This window comes from Lutra lutra, chromosome 14 (genome assembly GCF_902655055.1).
Source record: "Lutra lutra chromosome 14, mLutLut1.2, whole genome shotgun sequence".
Taxonomy (NCBI): domain Eukaryota; kingdom Metazoa; phylum Chordata; class Mammalia; order Carnivora; family Mustelidae; genus Lutra; species Lutra lutra.
In genome coordinates this window covers 48,500,867-48,515,821 of record NC_062291.1, presented here as the reverse complement: position 1 = coordinate 48,515,821, position 14,955 = coordinate 48,500,867, and the positions used below count along the sequence as shown (strand labels likewise).

General features: G+C 49.5%; 1 protein-coding gene across 2 annotated transcripts in view; it reads right to left on the bottom strand.

Annotated features, from left to right (window-relative positions):
* Positions 1-2,560: 2,560 nt before the first annotated feature.
* C14H10orf71 (chromosome 14 C10orf71 homolog) overlaps positions 2,561-14,955 on the bottom strand; it is a 53,097-nt gene continuing 40,702 nt past the window's right edge. The window contains exon 4 of one of the 2 annotated variants that reach the window (XR_007122686.1): positions 2,561-2,579. The gene's annotated coding sequence lies outside the window, so the exon portion shown is untranslated. Of the gene's footprint in view, positions 2,580-13,719; positions 13,739-14,955 lie in introns of those variants that run through there. The other variant, XR_007122685.1, reaches the window with a different exon arrangement.

Below are 14,955 nucleotides of genomic sequence, written 5' to 3'. Positions count from 1 at the left end.
GGGGAGAACAAGCCACCCAGCATCTCCCTCTCCTGGGTCCATCCTGGCAGGGGCAGAGGTTAGCCTGGCCCCATTTTATCTGCCCCTGTGCTAGCACGCTTGGCCTTTGCCTCTGTACCATCCTGTCCAAGGGCAGGCCCAGCAGGGATTCCCAGTGTTGATGGTGCCCGGAACTTCGGGACTCCTCAAACGGCTTTTCCAGCAAGAAGGGCATCAAGAAGGAACCAACCGTTCCTCATCACAGAAACTCTCTCTTCTTAATTTTCTGGCCTCACCAGGAAAAGAGAAACTTTCATGACTTCAGAACCTGACTGGAGTGCTCTAGAGAGCTCCTACTTGTTCAAAATCCCAGCTCTCATTGGCTGTGTTATCTGGGCAAGTCATTTAACCCCTCAATGCTTTGGTTCTCCCTTATGGAAAATGAGGATGATAATGGAACCAGGCTCATAGCATTCTTTGACGATGACATGAGTTAATTGCTCAGTGGTCCCGGGCACGGAGGAAGTGCAGTATAAATGCTAGCTCCTGTCCCACCAAGCCCGACAACATCTCAAGGGCTAGAAGGCCTTTGGCAGGTAGGAAGCTCATGTTCTCAAGAAGGAAACAGGGCTGGTTGGCTCTTACCTGAGGACATGCCTTCCCCTGGAGGTCTTACCCTCCCACATCCCACAGAATTCACTAAGGAGGTGGGTGTGCATCTTGCCGGCTGGGTCTTGGGTCCTGAGAACTTGGATGGGAACCCGTGGTGCCTGGAGGCAGAGGTAGACAGCCCAGGGGTGGGGGTCAAGGGAAAGAGAACGTCTCTGTGAAGGCTCTTTCAGTGCAAGTAATAGGAACCGCTGAAGGCAGTTTAAGTCAAAAAGTGATCTTATGAGGAGGATACAAAGCAGGCCATGTAGCTCAGGACGGCTCAGGTTCTGGCCCTGGGCTCTAGTGGGCCAGGCGCCAGGGACCACGGGCCATCAGATCCGCCCTTCTGCTTCTCCCTGTCTTTCTCCTGCAGCTCTGCCCTCACTGCTTTGCGGCTCACAGAGCACCTGGCTCAGGCTGGCCCTGAGGCAGAGGTTCACTGCGGTTTTGGAGCCCCTGCTAGATCCCCAAGAGAAGGGATCTGCTTGAGCCGGCTTGGGCCAGGCATCCACCTCGGGTCCTAGCAGGTGTGGCTAACTGTGTCTGCTTGGCTGTGCCCTGGGAACGGGGACAGCATTCTCAGTTGGGAGGTGCATGATCCGAAGCGTGCCCGCTTCTGGGAGACCGTGCTGGAGGCACAGAAGGGCACGGGTGTGGCGGAAACAAGCCCGGCGGAGGCAGGTCAAACCAGAGGATGAGACGGGGGCTATCAGAGACTTATAATATTTGTTTTAAAAATGATAACACAGCTCCATTTCTTGGCCCCACTCTTGGACACAGCCAGACCTCAGAGAACCCAGCATGGGTTGGTTTTCTCTCCGGGACTTGGCCAAGCACCCTGGTCATGATCTCATGTGCAGCATGAAACACTGCCCAGGCCCATGCCTGGGCCCCATACCCAAGAAGCTCGTGGATCCCAGGGCTGTGGAACATTCCAGGTGTTCCCTTGTGCCATCTCCAGCTACCTGCCCATGTCTAACCCGCCCCCTCCAATCCGCCCTCCCCCCCGCAATGACATCAAAGCTCTGGACTCTAAATCTGGGCCCTGGGGCCCTAACACCCCGTAGTGCTGTACTAGGACAGTGAACTGAGTGCTGTCTGGTAGGCCCCAGGCATTTCCAGTCTTTGTGTTCAAGAGGAGTAGCTGCTTCCTTCTCACAGCCTGAGCGGTTCTCCTGGCCAAGCCAGGCCCAGATGCTCCCTCAGTCCCATGGCAAGAACCAGGATCCATTCCTGAGCCCACCAGGAAGGACATTTTAGAAAAGGGCCTGCTCTTGCTTGTACATGTACTTTTTTTTTTTTTAAGATTTTATTTATTTATTTGATAGAGACACAGCAAGAAAGGGAATATAAGCAGAGGGAGTGGGAGAGGGAGAAGCAGGCTCCCCACTGAGCAGGGAGCCTGACATGGGACTCGATCCCAGAACCCTGGGGTCATGACCTGAGCCGAAGGCAGACGCTCAGTGTTAAGCCACCCAGGCGCCCCTGTAGATGGACTTTTAAACCACCTTTTTCTGAGTCACCTCAAAACAAAGCAAGGCATGCTGGTGGAAAGCATCATCATCTAGGCATCCTAGAAGCAGCTAGGGTCTTCTCTTTGCATTCTGTGGGACAGGGCCGGGGAGGCTGGGACTCAAACTTGAGCCTTCTCTTGCTGCTGCTGTCTGCCATCTGCTCTCAGCCTTCTGAGCTGGGAGGTTGGCCCCCGAGGGACCAAACACCTTCTCTTCAGAGCCTGGCTCTGTGCAGGAGATGGGCTACTGCTCGTTAGTGCTCTTCCTTAGGTCTTGACGGTCTGCCGCGGGTTCCCTCGACTCTGCTGGCTCCATCTGGGCTCCAGAACTGGGGCAGCGACCTGGGCACATGGCAGTGCTGGGGCTGTGGCTGCAGACCCTGGCCTGGATCGACTGGGTGCCCCAGATGTCATGGAAACCCGTATCCTGGGATGCCTGTGGGGAAGAGGTTTGCCAGCTGTTGAATGGCTTTGAAGCCCCGCCTGGGGGCTCCTCCAGCTCCAGCAAAGGATTCAGAGAGCGTGGGAGGTGCAGGATGAATTGACCCAAGCTGGGAACCTACAGGGTCAAGGGCTGTCTGGGCTGTGCCAACAGGGCACGTGTTCCTAAGGGGCAAGGCCGCATCCTCTGGTAGCTTCATGCCTCCACTTGGCAGAGAGGAGCAGCCCTGGCCCCATCCCCTGGTTCTGGAGACTCTGCTTTGAGGCCCAGTGCCCCATACATGGTAACACCCCAGTGGGGTCATAGCAGTGTGGGACAGGCAACACTATTCGCTGTGTGACATTGGGCAAGCGACCTAACCTCTCTGTGCCTAATTTCTTTATCTGTGTTGTGGAAATAATAATCCTAATTTCAACTTCATGGGGTTGTGTGGGTCAAGGGAGATGATGCTTATGAAGGCCATCTGCGAACAGCTCTCAGGAGAACAAGGTCATTGGCAGCACAGCGAAACCGTACTGCCTGAAGCCTCCTTTTGTTGCAGCAACTCGGGCCTGGCCAAATGCAGCCTAACGGCGATGGAGAGGAAGCCTGTGGCCAGGAAGTGAATCCCGAGGATCCTCCCCTGAGTTTTGCGTGCCTCGTGGCCCCTCCCTCTCCCAAGGTCTGGATGGGGCAGCGAGAGGGGCTAAGTGATGGTGTAATGGCTGTATCTGTCAGCACTGGCCAAATGGTTTTTCCAAGAGTCAGCGAGCTAATGGCCCTGCAGTGTGGAGAGAGCTTCTCCTAAGTGGAGCACTTTATCTACCGGGGAACATAAGAGCAGCATGGCCCCAGGCCGCCAGGACTCAGAGAACAGCTGCTCCCCTGGCAGCCTTGAATGAGCGCCCCATCCCCACTGGCTTGCCTCGCACCTGCTGCCGCTTGTCAGTCTGTAGGTGGCAGCTGAGGTGGCCGGTGGGGGGAGGGGTGTGGGAACCCAACTGGGGGGCGTCATTGGGCCTGGCCTTGAATCCAGAACCCTGTAGCACCCACGGGCTGTGGGGCCTTGGCCTGTCCCTTGCCCTCCCCATGGCTCAGTTTCTTCATCTGTAAAGTGGGGGCACTGAAGATTAGGCGGGATGAGGCACCATGCCTGGCACTTGGGGATTACTGCTACAAAGGGGGTAAAAAAAAAAGTTCTTCTAGGTGATGATGATGAAGAGGTTCAGACTGATGAGGGAGAAGAGCCCTGTGTTCTGAGGGAGAAGCCATTGTAGGTGGAAAGGGACGGAAGACCGCCTGCAGGGAGCCTGGGGCACCAAGTGTGCTGTGCAGACCCGCCCTGATTTCTCCCTGGAGGTATCACGGAAGGCCCGAACGTCCTGCCTACAGAGGTCGAACTGCAACTTCCACCTTATAAAACAGAATCTGTCTCCAGACAGCTACACTACAGCACAATTTCTTCGAGTACTTCGAGACTTTTAAAAAAGTCTTTTTGTTATAAACCAATTTTAGACTTACATGCAAGTTGCAAAAACAGTAGCGTTCCCATGTACCTGTTGCCCATTTTACACCGGAGACACAGTTTACATAACCCTCGTGCAATGATCAAAACAGGACGTTGATATTGGTACTATATTATTAACTAAATTACAGACCTTGATTTGGATTCCAACAGTTTTTCCATGTACTAGTATTTTTTGAGGGGGTGGCTACTGAAATCTCATCACATGTGTATTTTCCTGTCACATACTACAGTCCAGTACAGAACTATCCCATCACCTCGGAGACGGTTCCCACCCCTAACCCCTGTAACCCCTGATGTTTGCCATTGCTATACTTTTCTCCTTTCAAAACTGCTGTATACATGGATTCATAGAGTGACTACATGTGTTTTAAAAACCAAGAGTTAAACATGATGTGCTATTCATGATGATTTAAACATGATGATTTAAAATGTTACACAGAGAGAGTAAACATTAGCTCGATACAACGTGTCCTCTCAGGGGCTCTGTCAGATAACATATAGTGACATTTATGAGGCAGAGGAAATGTATTTTTATTAATTTATTTTTATTGTGGTTAAATACATGTAACATAAAATTTATCATCTTAACTATTTTGCAGTGCACAGTTCCATCGTCTTAGGTATATCCCCACAGTTTTGACATATACTTGTGCAAATAATCTCTAGAAATTTTCATTTCGCACAGCTGGAGCTCTATGTCCATTAAACAACAGCCTCCCCCTTCCGCCAGCCCCTGGCAAACCCGGTTCTACTTACTGCTTCTTTTCTAAAGATTTTATATTATTTAACTTAAAAGATTTTATTTATTTATTTGACAAAGAGAGAGAGAGTGATCACAAGTAGGCAGAGAGGCAGGCAGAGAGAGAGGGGGAAGCAGGATCCCTGCCGAGCAGAGAGCCCCATGCGGGGCTTGATCCCAGGACCCTGAGATCATGACATGAGCCAAAGGCAGAGGCTTAAACCATTGAGCCACCCAGGCGCCCCTAAAGATTTTATTTTATTTATTGGAGGGGGAGAGAGAGATTGAGAGAACAAGTAGGGGAAGAGGCAGAGGGAGAAGCAGACTCCCCATAGAGTGGGGAGCCTGACATGGGACTTGATCCCAGGACCCTGGGATCATGACCTGAACCGAAGGCAGAGGCTTAACTGACTGAGCCACCCAGGCGCCCTACTTTTTGTTTCTTTTTTTTTTTTTTTTCTACTTTTTGTTTCTATGAGTCTGACTACTCTAGGAACCTCATGTAAGTGGAGTCATGTGGTCTGTATCCCTCTGTGGCCAGCTTACTTCACTGAGCATAATTCCCTCAAGGTTCATCCATATTGTAGATGTAGACATAAGTTCATCCATATCGTAGGTCTGTATTGGAATACCCTTCCTTTTAAGGCTGAATGATATTCTGTTGTATGCATACATCACATTTTGTTTGTCCATCCGTTGATGGATGGGTACTTGGATTGCTTCCGCTTTTTGACTACTGTGAATAACACTGCTACCAACACAGGTATTCAAATGTCTTGTCAAGACCCTGCTTTCAATCCTTTCAGAGGTATGTCCAGAAGTGGGATTCTGGATCATATGGGAGTGCCAGGTTGGATTTTTTTTGAAGAGCCACCATATTGTTTACCATAGTGGCTGCTCCATTTTCCATTCCCTCCAACAGCACACAGGGGTTCCAATTTCTCCATAGCCTCATCAACACTTATTAATTTGTTTAATTGATGGTGGCTATCCTAATGGGTATGAGGTGGTGGCTCATTGGGGTTCTGATTTGCATTTCCCTAATGATTAGTGATCTTGACCATCTTTTTATGTGCTTGCTGGAGGAAATTGTCTTTGATGTGAAAAAGCCTTGCTGATAGGGATTCTGGAAAGGATTGAGCAGGCGAATGTCAAGTTGACTTTGGTGATGTTTTATTAACTTTTTGGAATAGTTGTCAAGAAGAGATGGAACGCCAGTCTGTTTGTCTGTGGCAAGTTATGGGTGCATGAATTTTCTCTGCATTTGGATCATTATGCTACAATTTACAATCACATGGTAAGAAAAAAAGGAAGCAAGGTACCTTGTATTTCTCCCCCTTGCCGACTTTTCCTCTATAGTTTCTCTCTGTAGAGGTGTCCATTGCTACCTGGTTCTGTGTCTCCACCCAGAGATGTACAGAGATACGCAAACCTCTTTTCACATAGTCATGTATCATACACACTGTTTAGTCTGTGCTTTTTTTCTCTTAAATACATATTTTGGGGAGAATCATATATTAGCATGTATGGTTCAGCTTCTGGAATGTGCTTCTGAAGCTAATTCTCAATCCTATGTCTGTATTCCCTCCATTGATATTTCCTTTCAGCATCTGACCAATGCTTTTTTACTAGTTTATTCCTTGCACAGATGGATATCCCATGCCTTGACTGGCCCAACGAAAACCAGTATGAAAACCAGTATGAAACGAAAACCAGAGGTTTGTTGGTAGCAGTGTGCCTGGTTTTGAACTTCTCCTGTTTTAATTCCAGTTAGAAACTTGATTTTCCCCCCTTTACACCTTGTTTTTGGAAGATGATAAGGTCCAGTGCTCCAGTATGACACAAATATTGTTATATTGCTAAATATACTGCTATGAAATCGACTATTTAGACTAAAATATCCACTCATCAGCTGATGTTCCAAGGTCCTACCTTGGGCACAAGAAAATTGATTTGGAGGTTTACAGTATAATGTGTGAAAATTTTGCTCACGGGAGTGTTGATGTCTTCATGTCAAGAGCCAATGCAAAGAAGAGCAAAGCCGAGAGGACTCGAATGTTGGGAGAAGAGTGGGGAACACAGGCTGAGAGCGGACGGAAGGGACATATGAGCCAAGGTCAGCTTTACCCTGGGCAGGGAAGTCTTGGCATCTGAAAGTTTGCTGGGTTGACGTTGTCTGTTATTATAAAAATAATGATCACTGGTGGATACCGTCTATGAGCCAGGAAGTCTACCAGGTGCTGCCCATATATTATTTCTAATGCTCACATGGATTGACAAATCTTGTCAAGGTTTGTTTGTTTTTCTCACATGACATTTGAAAAAAGCAAGGAGGTGGGGGAAGGAGAGCATCCTGCCGGCTGCAGAGCTGGTCAGTGGATTGGACGGTGCACTTTCCAGGCAGAGGCAGGCCCTCAGCCCTGCCCACTCCAAGGCAGACAGCTTGATTCCCTGTCAGCTGATGGGGGGACCAGGCACCCCACCTTCCATCCCTCCGAGGCTACTACGGGGATCATGCCCCTCCCTGGGAGCAGAATGGGTGTCCGAAGCTTGGATCTGGGGGGCTTCCCAGAGTGTGGGCATTGCATTGGCCCCAGCCTGTGAGGCCACAGGAAACGTCTGCACAGCCGTCGCATATGCCTGGCTGCCTCAGCCCATGGTCACCAGGGCCTTCCTCTCCTCGGTCCAGTTATCGCTCTTGCCCCATGGCCATGAGCTCCCGGCACTTGGCAGACTCCAGCCCCTGTCGCAGTCAGGGTCCAGCAGGTACCCTGCCATAGGTGATGGGGGAAAGCCGAAGAAAGGGACTGTTTTCAAGCATGTAGGCAGGGTAAAGGGAAGACAACAAGAGGTGGTGAAGCCTGGAGGGACTGGTCCTGCCCCTGGGCCTGGTGGGATGGGAGGGCACTGGAACCAGTGGGTCCTGTCACTTGGAGAGTGCAGCTGGATAGGAGCACTGGGCCTGGGGAGAGGGGTCCAGACACTGTCAGCCCTCAGTCTCCCAGCGAGAGAGCCAGGGGAATAAATATTCCTGGCCTACTTTCCTTCTGCTCCCCATCCCTGCCGGTTCTCCATCACTCAAACAGAAGTCAGAGGGCAAAGGAGCTCCTCAATGTAGCTGTGGAAGGATGTTGGAGGGCAGTGGGAGACCAGGCTGCCTGCCATCCCTCTGGTGCCCTTGACATGTGGGTCTGATTCCGTCTTCCACTGTCCTGGCTGGGCCACCTGCTGTTTCCACTGCCACAGGGAGGAAAACTTGACCCTAGCCAGGCTTTTCCTGACTTCCTGGGAAGCATATGTATGTAGCAAAATGAGGACAAGATGTGGAAGAGAGTGTGAGATTTCTGGGAGGTCCTGAGCAGAGTAAAAAGGGCCATTGGGGGCCCCTCTGTCCTATCTTTGGGGCACACCGAGGCTGTCCAGCACCCTGGCTTTGTTGGTTTCCAGACCTCCAGCTCGCCCTGTCCTTCCCTTGCAGTTTAAGTGGTCATCAATTACTCATGGAAATGGATGGAGTGACTATTCTCTCGCTTTCATTAATGTCTATCTCTTTCTCCAGATGTCTCTTCAGAGCTGACTCCCCATTGCTAGTCCTGGGCCAGAGGACCATGTTCCTTCTGAGCTCCTTCCTCCCAGGAACCAGGTAGAGCAACAGTTGCTCTGGGATGAGCCTGGGTAGGGAGGGGGAGCCCTGAGGACAGAGAGGGACCCCAACTGCCATCCAAGTTGGGCTGCCTCATTCTTGTCCTGAAAAATGTGGTCTTTTTCCCTGTTGCTCTGTCTCCTTGGGCCAGTCGCTCTTGTGCATGCAGGGATGGGGGCATGGCTGGAGGAATCCTGGGAGAGAAGAAGGTCAGGGGACGATAACAGGACAGGGCTGCTAGCCACACCTACTGCCCCATTTTCTCCAAGGATCTTCTTCACTGTTTTTTTTTTTTTTTTTTTTTTGAATCTATGTTGCCATGTTTATAGGAGAATTAAGGAGCAGATGTGGGGTTGACACAAATTCCTGAATTCCTTGTTACTTTCTGAGCATTTTGTATGGCTGGGGGAAATGGAACACATCTTGGGAGAAAATATTACATCTTGTAAATGAACTTCTTCCATCCCCCTCGCAACCTCCCTTTCTTCCCCCCTCGCTCCCTTCCTTCCTCTCTCCTTTTTCCTTTACCTTCTTGGCTCTCTGGCTTCCTCTCAGTCAGCAGGATCCTCTGCCTGGCAGCCCTGTCTTGTTACCCCCCTCACCCACATGTAGGGAGTATGGCAAGCAGCTTCTAAATAGACCCCCAGGGATCCCCACCTCCCATTTAATCCTCTTCCCTGGAGTGTGGTCCAGATTTTGTAACTCATTTCTAATGGATAGAAGTTATGGGATGTGTTTTGGTTTGTCTCTTTTTTTCCCATTGTTCATTTGTTTTGTTTCTTAAATTCCACATATGAGTGAAATCATATGGTATTTGTCTTTCTCTGACTGGCTTATTTCACTTAGCATAATACCCTCTATCCATCCATGGTGTTGCAAATGGGAAGATTTCATTCTTTCTTATGGTTCAATAATAAACCTGTGTGTGTGTATCACATCTTTATCCATTTGGCTATTGATGGACACTTGGGCTGGGATGTGGCTTGTCAGAGTAGGCTATGAAAAGATGGTGTCTTCCATCTTGGGAACTGCTCACTCAGGGTGTGGGGGTGTGTGTGAGGAAGCCAGGTGATGAATCATGAAGCCATCCTGTGGAGAGGCCACATGGTGAGGAACTGATGGAGGCCTCAGGGCAATAGCTACGAGGTTCAGAGACCCCTCTAGTCACCTTGCAAAAACCCTTCCCCAGGAGTCTTCAGATGAGACCACAGCCCAGGTTAACAGTTTGATGGCAACCTCATGGGACACCTTGAGGCAGACACCAGCCAAGCCGTGCCCAATTCCTGCCGTACAGAACTGTGAGACAATAAATGTTGTTTTTAGCTGCTAAGTTTTGGGGTAATCTATTACACAGCAATAGTTGGGGAGGCCCATTAAGGCATGGAAAGGAGGACCCAGGTGTGCGTTGGCAGCAGGATAGCAGGAGTCCTGCCTGCCTTCAGGAGGGGGACAAGGGAGCCATGTGTCTCTCTCCATGGCTGTGGCATCATCTGACAGCCTCCCCTGTCTTGGAGCTGATACCAGCTAGAGCTAAATGCCAAGGCTGAGGGATGGTGGATGACTTTATTGGGCTGGGGGAGGCTGGGGTCCCTCTCCTTTTATTATTGACGGAGCTCAATGTCTATTTTATTAATAATACATGCCTGATGGTGACGTCTATGAATGAATGTTTTTCTCCCACGTCTAATTGTTCTGTCGGGCATCCCTCCTGTAGATTTATCATTCCATCCTTTCCTTATTTGGTAGTTTTCTTGCCAGTGATTAGTAATGGCAGCAGTCGGCGTCCTTCTTTATGGGAAAGATTCATCTCTGTTTACTAATGGGATCAATCTGGAATGAGGAGGCTTGTCTCTATCCCTGCCTCCATTTAGGAGAACCTAGAGTCATAACACCCCTGGGCTAACTTCCCTCCCCTTCTCCCAGCACCATCTTGTAACATCACATTCTTAGGAGACTTTCCAAGCTGGGGAGATATCCCTGTCGCAGACCAGGATTGTGGGCCATTTGCTGGTGTCCCAACACACAGTGTGAGATTCCTTATTGCCTCTCACCCACAATTGCTGTCTGACCATCCCACGTCCCAGGGAGCACGCTTTCTAACTTTGAGCGAAGCTGACCTTCTGGTGCGGTGCCCTTGATGACAGCCATGCCTCCAGGCCTGGCCCAAAACCCGCAGGACTCAAAGCCGGGGTCCAAGGTGGGATTCTCCTCCCTGGCATGATCTGCCTGGGGCATGATGCATCTTTCCCGATGCCCTCATTCCCCATCGGATTTCTGAGAGCTGAATGAGTTATGAAGTGAACCTCTTCTGCTTTTCTGGAGGAGGGGGAGAGCTGCAGGTGTGAAGCAGCTTGAAAGGGAGAAGTCTGTGGGGAGAAGCACATTTCTGTGGGTGAATGTAGTTATGTCTGCTTGCGGGGAAAGGGGAGGGGGTTCCCACTGCTGGGCAGCGCACTGACCTTGCCAAGGCTGGTTCCCCAGAGGGCATCCAGATGCCTTTCCGGGTTCCTCCCCGTCGCTTCTGGCGCTGGTGCAGCTGGCCCAACATGGCTGGGCTCTTCCTTGCAGATCCACAGTGTTGATGGAGTGGCTCTGGCCTCGGAGCTGGACCAGTCTGGCATTTGGATCCCAGCTCCACTCCATGCATGCACTGAGAGGTTTGGACCTTAGATTTTTCTTCATCACAATGGAGAGAATAAGAACTTACATGTAAGCGGCTCATTCAGGCTCTTAAAGAGTGAGCCCCGCTCCTCAAGGTAAGGAGGGGTGGCTGGCCAGAGCTTAGCGCTTTAACACCTGCTCCCCAGGATTTCTCCTGCTGCTCTGGTACTGACCAGCCACCTCCTCCATGCTGCCTCCTAGAGATGTGTCTCTAACCCAGTCGCAGATATTCCGCCTTTCCCTCGTCTCTATTCCTTTCTTCTTCCCTCCCTCCCTTCTCTCTTCAACATGTATTCCCATCTGTGTACATCCACACATCTGCTATGTTCTAGGTGCGTTGGAAACACCCGAGAACAAAATAGAGATCCCTGTTCTGTGGCTTATATTATCAGAGAGGGGAAAGAGACAATAAATAATAAACACGATTTAAACCTAAAGTACATGGTATGTTAGCAGATGAGACACATGAGGAAAAAGTAACAAAGAGGAATAAGGGAGGGGCCCTGGCACGGGGTGGGCACTGGGTAGATTTTGGCGGTCAGCAGGGTAATCAGAGTAGGTCTGATCCAGAAGGTAAAGCCTTGAGGGAAGGGAATGAAGAAGCCAGATGACCTTCTGAGGAAGAACATTCATAGCAAAGGACATTGCCAGTGTGGCTAGTGCAAAGGCCCTGGGGCTGCAGCATTAGAGGAGCAGCAAGAGGTCACTGTTGCTGGGGAGGATGGAGGAGTGGAAGGAGACAAAGTCAGAGAGTGACATCAAGGGCTGAGGAGCCCAGGTAGGGGGATGGGGTTTGGTGGGAGACTGAATCCTCCTGGCATCTGGCTTTTCTCGCACCAGCCACTGCAAAGTCCAGGGCCTGTGCGAGGAGCTTTGGATACAGCACCGGTCTGCTTCCTCAGTGACTGCTTCTCACAGGGAGCTTAAGGAAGTTCTCTGCCTGGGGCCTGAGCTCGAGGCCAGGACACAATCTCAGGAGAAGAGCTCTGGCCGGATGGCAGATCCCGCAGCATCCACGGTTCTGCATCGGGAACAAGGCCGCACTGGGAGGTCATGGCCACCCCTGCCATGCCGGCTTCTCTGATTCTGGTCTTGGGGTTGGCGCAAGGAAGGAGGGAGTAACTTTGTTCCAATTAAGCTGCATTCGCTTTGTCATCTGAATCCAATTCCCCTTCAGTCTTGCAGTCTAGGAATTATCCTTTATTAAACTTGAGCTGTTCCTGCGTGTGCAAGGCTCGAACTGCAGCCGCAGCAGAATCGGGAGCGGTCCCTCTGGTGCTGTGCGGCCCTGCACTCCTGGAGGTTTTCCTCTCACAGCTTTTTCATGCCTGCTTGATGGGAGGAAGTCAACGAATGACCTCAGCATCCAGGAAGGGGTGCTAGTTCCTGGCCCAGCCTGGTCGGCCCAGCCAGGATCACAGGGGGATGCTTGCTGCCAGGCCACCCCCAGACTGCGGGGCCTCTGCTGAGCAGTGAGGGGTTGTGACAGAGGGAACTGGAAGGGTGAGAACGTAGTAGGGGCTGGTCAACGGGCTAAGTGCTTTATAGGTACTAACTCACCTAATCCTTACTACCATTTTATGAGGCTGGGATTAGAATGATCTCCATCCTATAGATGAAGATACTGAGGGTCAGAGTGACCTGCTCAGTCACTGAATAAGTAGTCCTGTGGGGATGTGAATCCAGGCAGCCTGATTCCTGGCCCTGCCTGAGCTCTTCATGGGTTGGGAGGGGGACTCTTCTCAGTAATGCCTTTGATGTGTCTCTATGGGTTGGGGGTAGGTAGTGTTTGGCTACCCTGACATGCTTTCATGGAAGATCTTCAGGGGTTCCCTCTGAGGTTGGGGGTTGGGGTCTCTACCTTCTCTTAGACTCCTTGACTGAGGAAGGTCAGTGGAGTGTAGCCCTAACGGACATCTTGCTCAATTTCATGAGAGAAATGCCACTAAGCCATGACTTAACTCCTGCATTTGTGACCCATGATCTCAGTGAGAAAATAAACGTTTGTTGTTTTAAGCCACTAAGTCTTGTGGTGTTTTGTTACACATCAACAGATAACTAATACCGTGTTTGTAAGGATTTGTCTTCTCACAAGCTGCACATGAGAATTCCAATTGCTCTGTGTCCTAGCCAACGCCTGGGATTTCTTCTTCTGCCAATCTGGTGGGTAGGTCATGCTATTTCACTGTGACTTTAATTTGCTTCATTTACTTAGAGTTCTTTTATTAGAGGCATACACGTTTGGGATTGTTATGTTTTCTTGATTAATTGGCCCCTTTATTACTATGAAAGATCCCTATTTATTCCTTATTCTAAAATCTACTTTTTTTTTTTTAAGATTTTATTTATTTATTTGACAGAGAGATCACAAGCAGGCTTGCAGAGAGGGAGGCAGAGAGAGAGGAGGAAGTAGGCTCCCTGCTGAGCAGAGAGCCCAATGCGGGGCTCGATCCCAGTACTCTGAGATCATGACCTGAGCCGAAGGCAGCGGCTTAACCCACTGAGCCACCCAGGCGCCCCTAAAATCTACTTTGATTAAGATGAATATGGCCGTTCCAGTTTTCTTTTTTCATTTTTTATTCTTCTGCCACTTGATTTTATTCCTGTGAACATTAAATCAGTAAGTCATCTGTGTTTCTATGTGTACCTTAAGTTTATTCATGCTTCTTGCCATACAATATTTATTCATTTTACTCTTCTATTGGCTTATTAACTCTTCTCATTTTATTTTTTATTGGCTGCTTGAAGCCTTGCAATTCAATCTTTAATTCATAATAATAAGGTTATTCTGGGGCGCCTGGGTGGCTCAGTTGGTTAAGCATCTCTTTTTAAATTTTTATTAACATACAATGTGTTATTTGTTTCAGGGGTACAGGTCTGTGAATCATCAGTCTTATACAATTCACAGCACTCATCATAGCACATACCCTCCCCAGTGTCCATCACCCAACCACCCTATCCCTCCCACCCTCCTCCACTCCCGCAACCCTCTGTTTGTTTCCTGAGATTAGGAATCTCTTATGGTTTGTCTCCCTCCCCGGTCCCATCTTGTTTCATTTTTCCCTCTTTTTTTTTTGTTTGTTAAGATTTTGTTTATTCATTTGAGAGAGAGAGAGACAGAGAGAGCGCAAACAGGGGAGAGGCAGAACAAGAGGGAGAAGCAGACTCCCTGCTGAGCTGGGAGCCCGACAAGGGGCTTGATCCCAGGACCTGGAGATCATGACCTGAGCCTAAGGTTCTCCCTCTCCCTCTGCCTTCCTTCTGCTCATGGGTGCTCTCTCTCTTTCTCTCTCTCTCTCAAAAAATGATTATCCTGCTTTTTCTATAACATAAGAACGTGACCACAACATTCTTCCTTTTACCTTCTTTCACTCTTTGTGTTATTGTGGACATGTATTTTACTTCTGCTTATGCTGTGCACTCCACACAACACTGACATTATTTTTGCTTTAAACAGTTATCTTTTTCAAAAAAAGATTTTATTTATTTATTTGAAAGAGAGAGCGAGCAAGCACAAGTGAAGGGAGGAGCAGAGAGGGAGAGAGAATCTCAAGCAGACTCCCCACTGAGCACAGAGCCCTGCACTCAGTGGGGAGTCTGATCTCAGGACCCTGAGTTCATGACCTGAGCCAGAATGAAGAGTCGGCCACTTAAACTAACTGATGGAGCCACCCAAGTTCCCCTTAAATATATTAAATATAAGACAAAAGTCTTTTAAATTTACCCACATATTAATCAGTTATAGGGCTTATAATTCTTTAGTGTAAACCCAGATTCCTAGATGTCCATCTGGCTCCTTTTTTCTTTCCTTTCCTTCCTG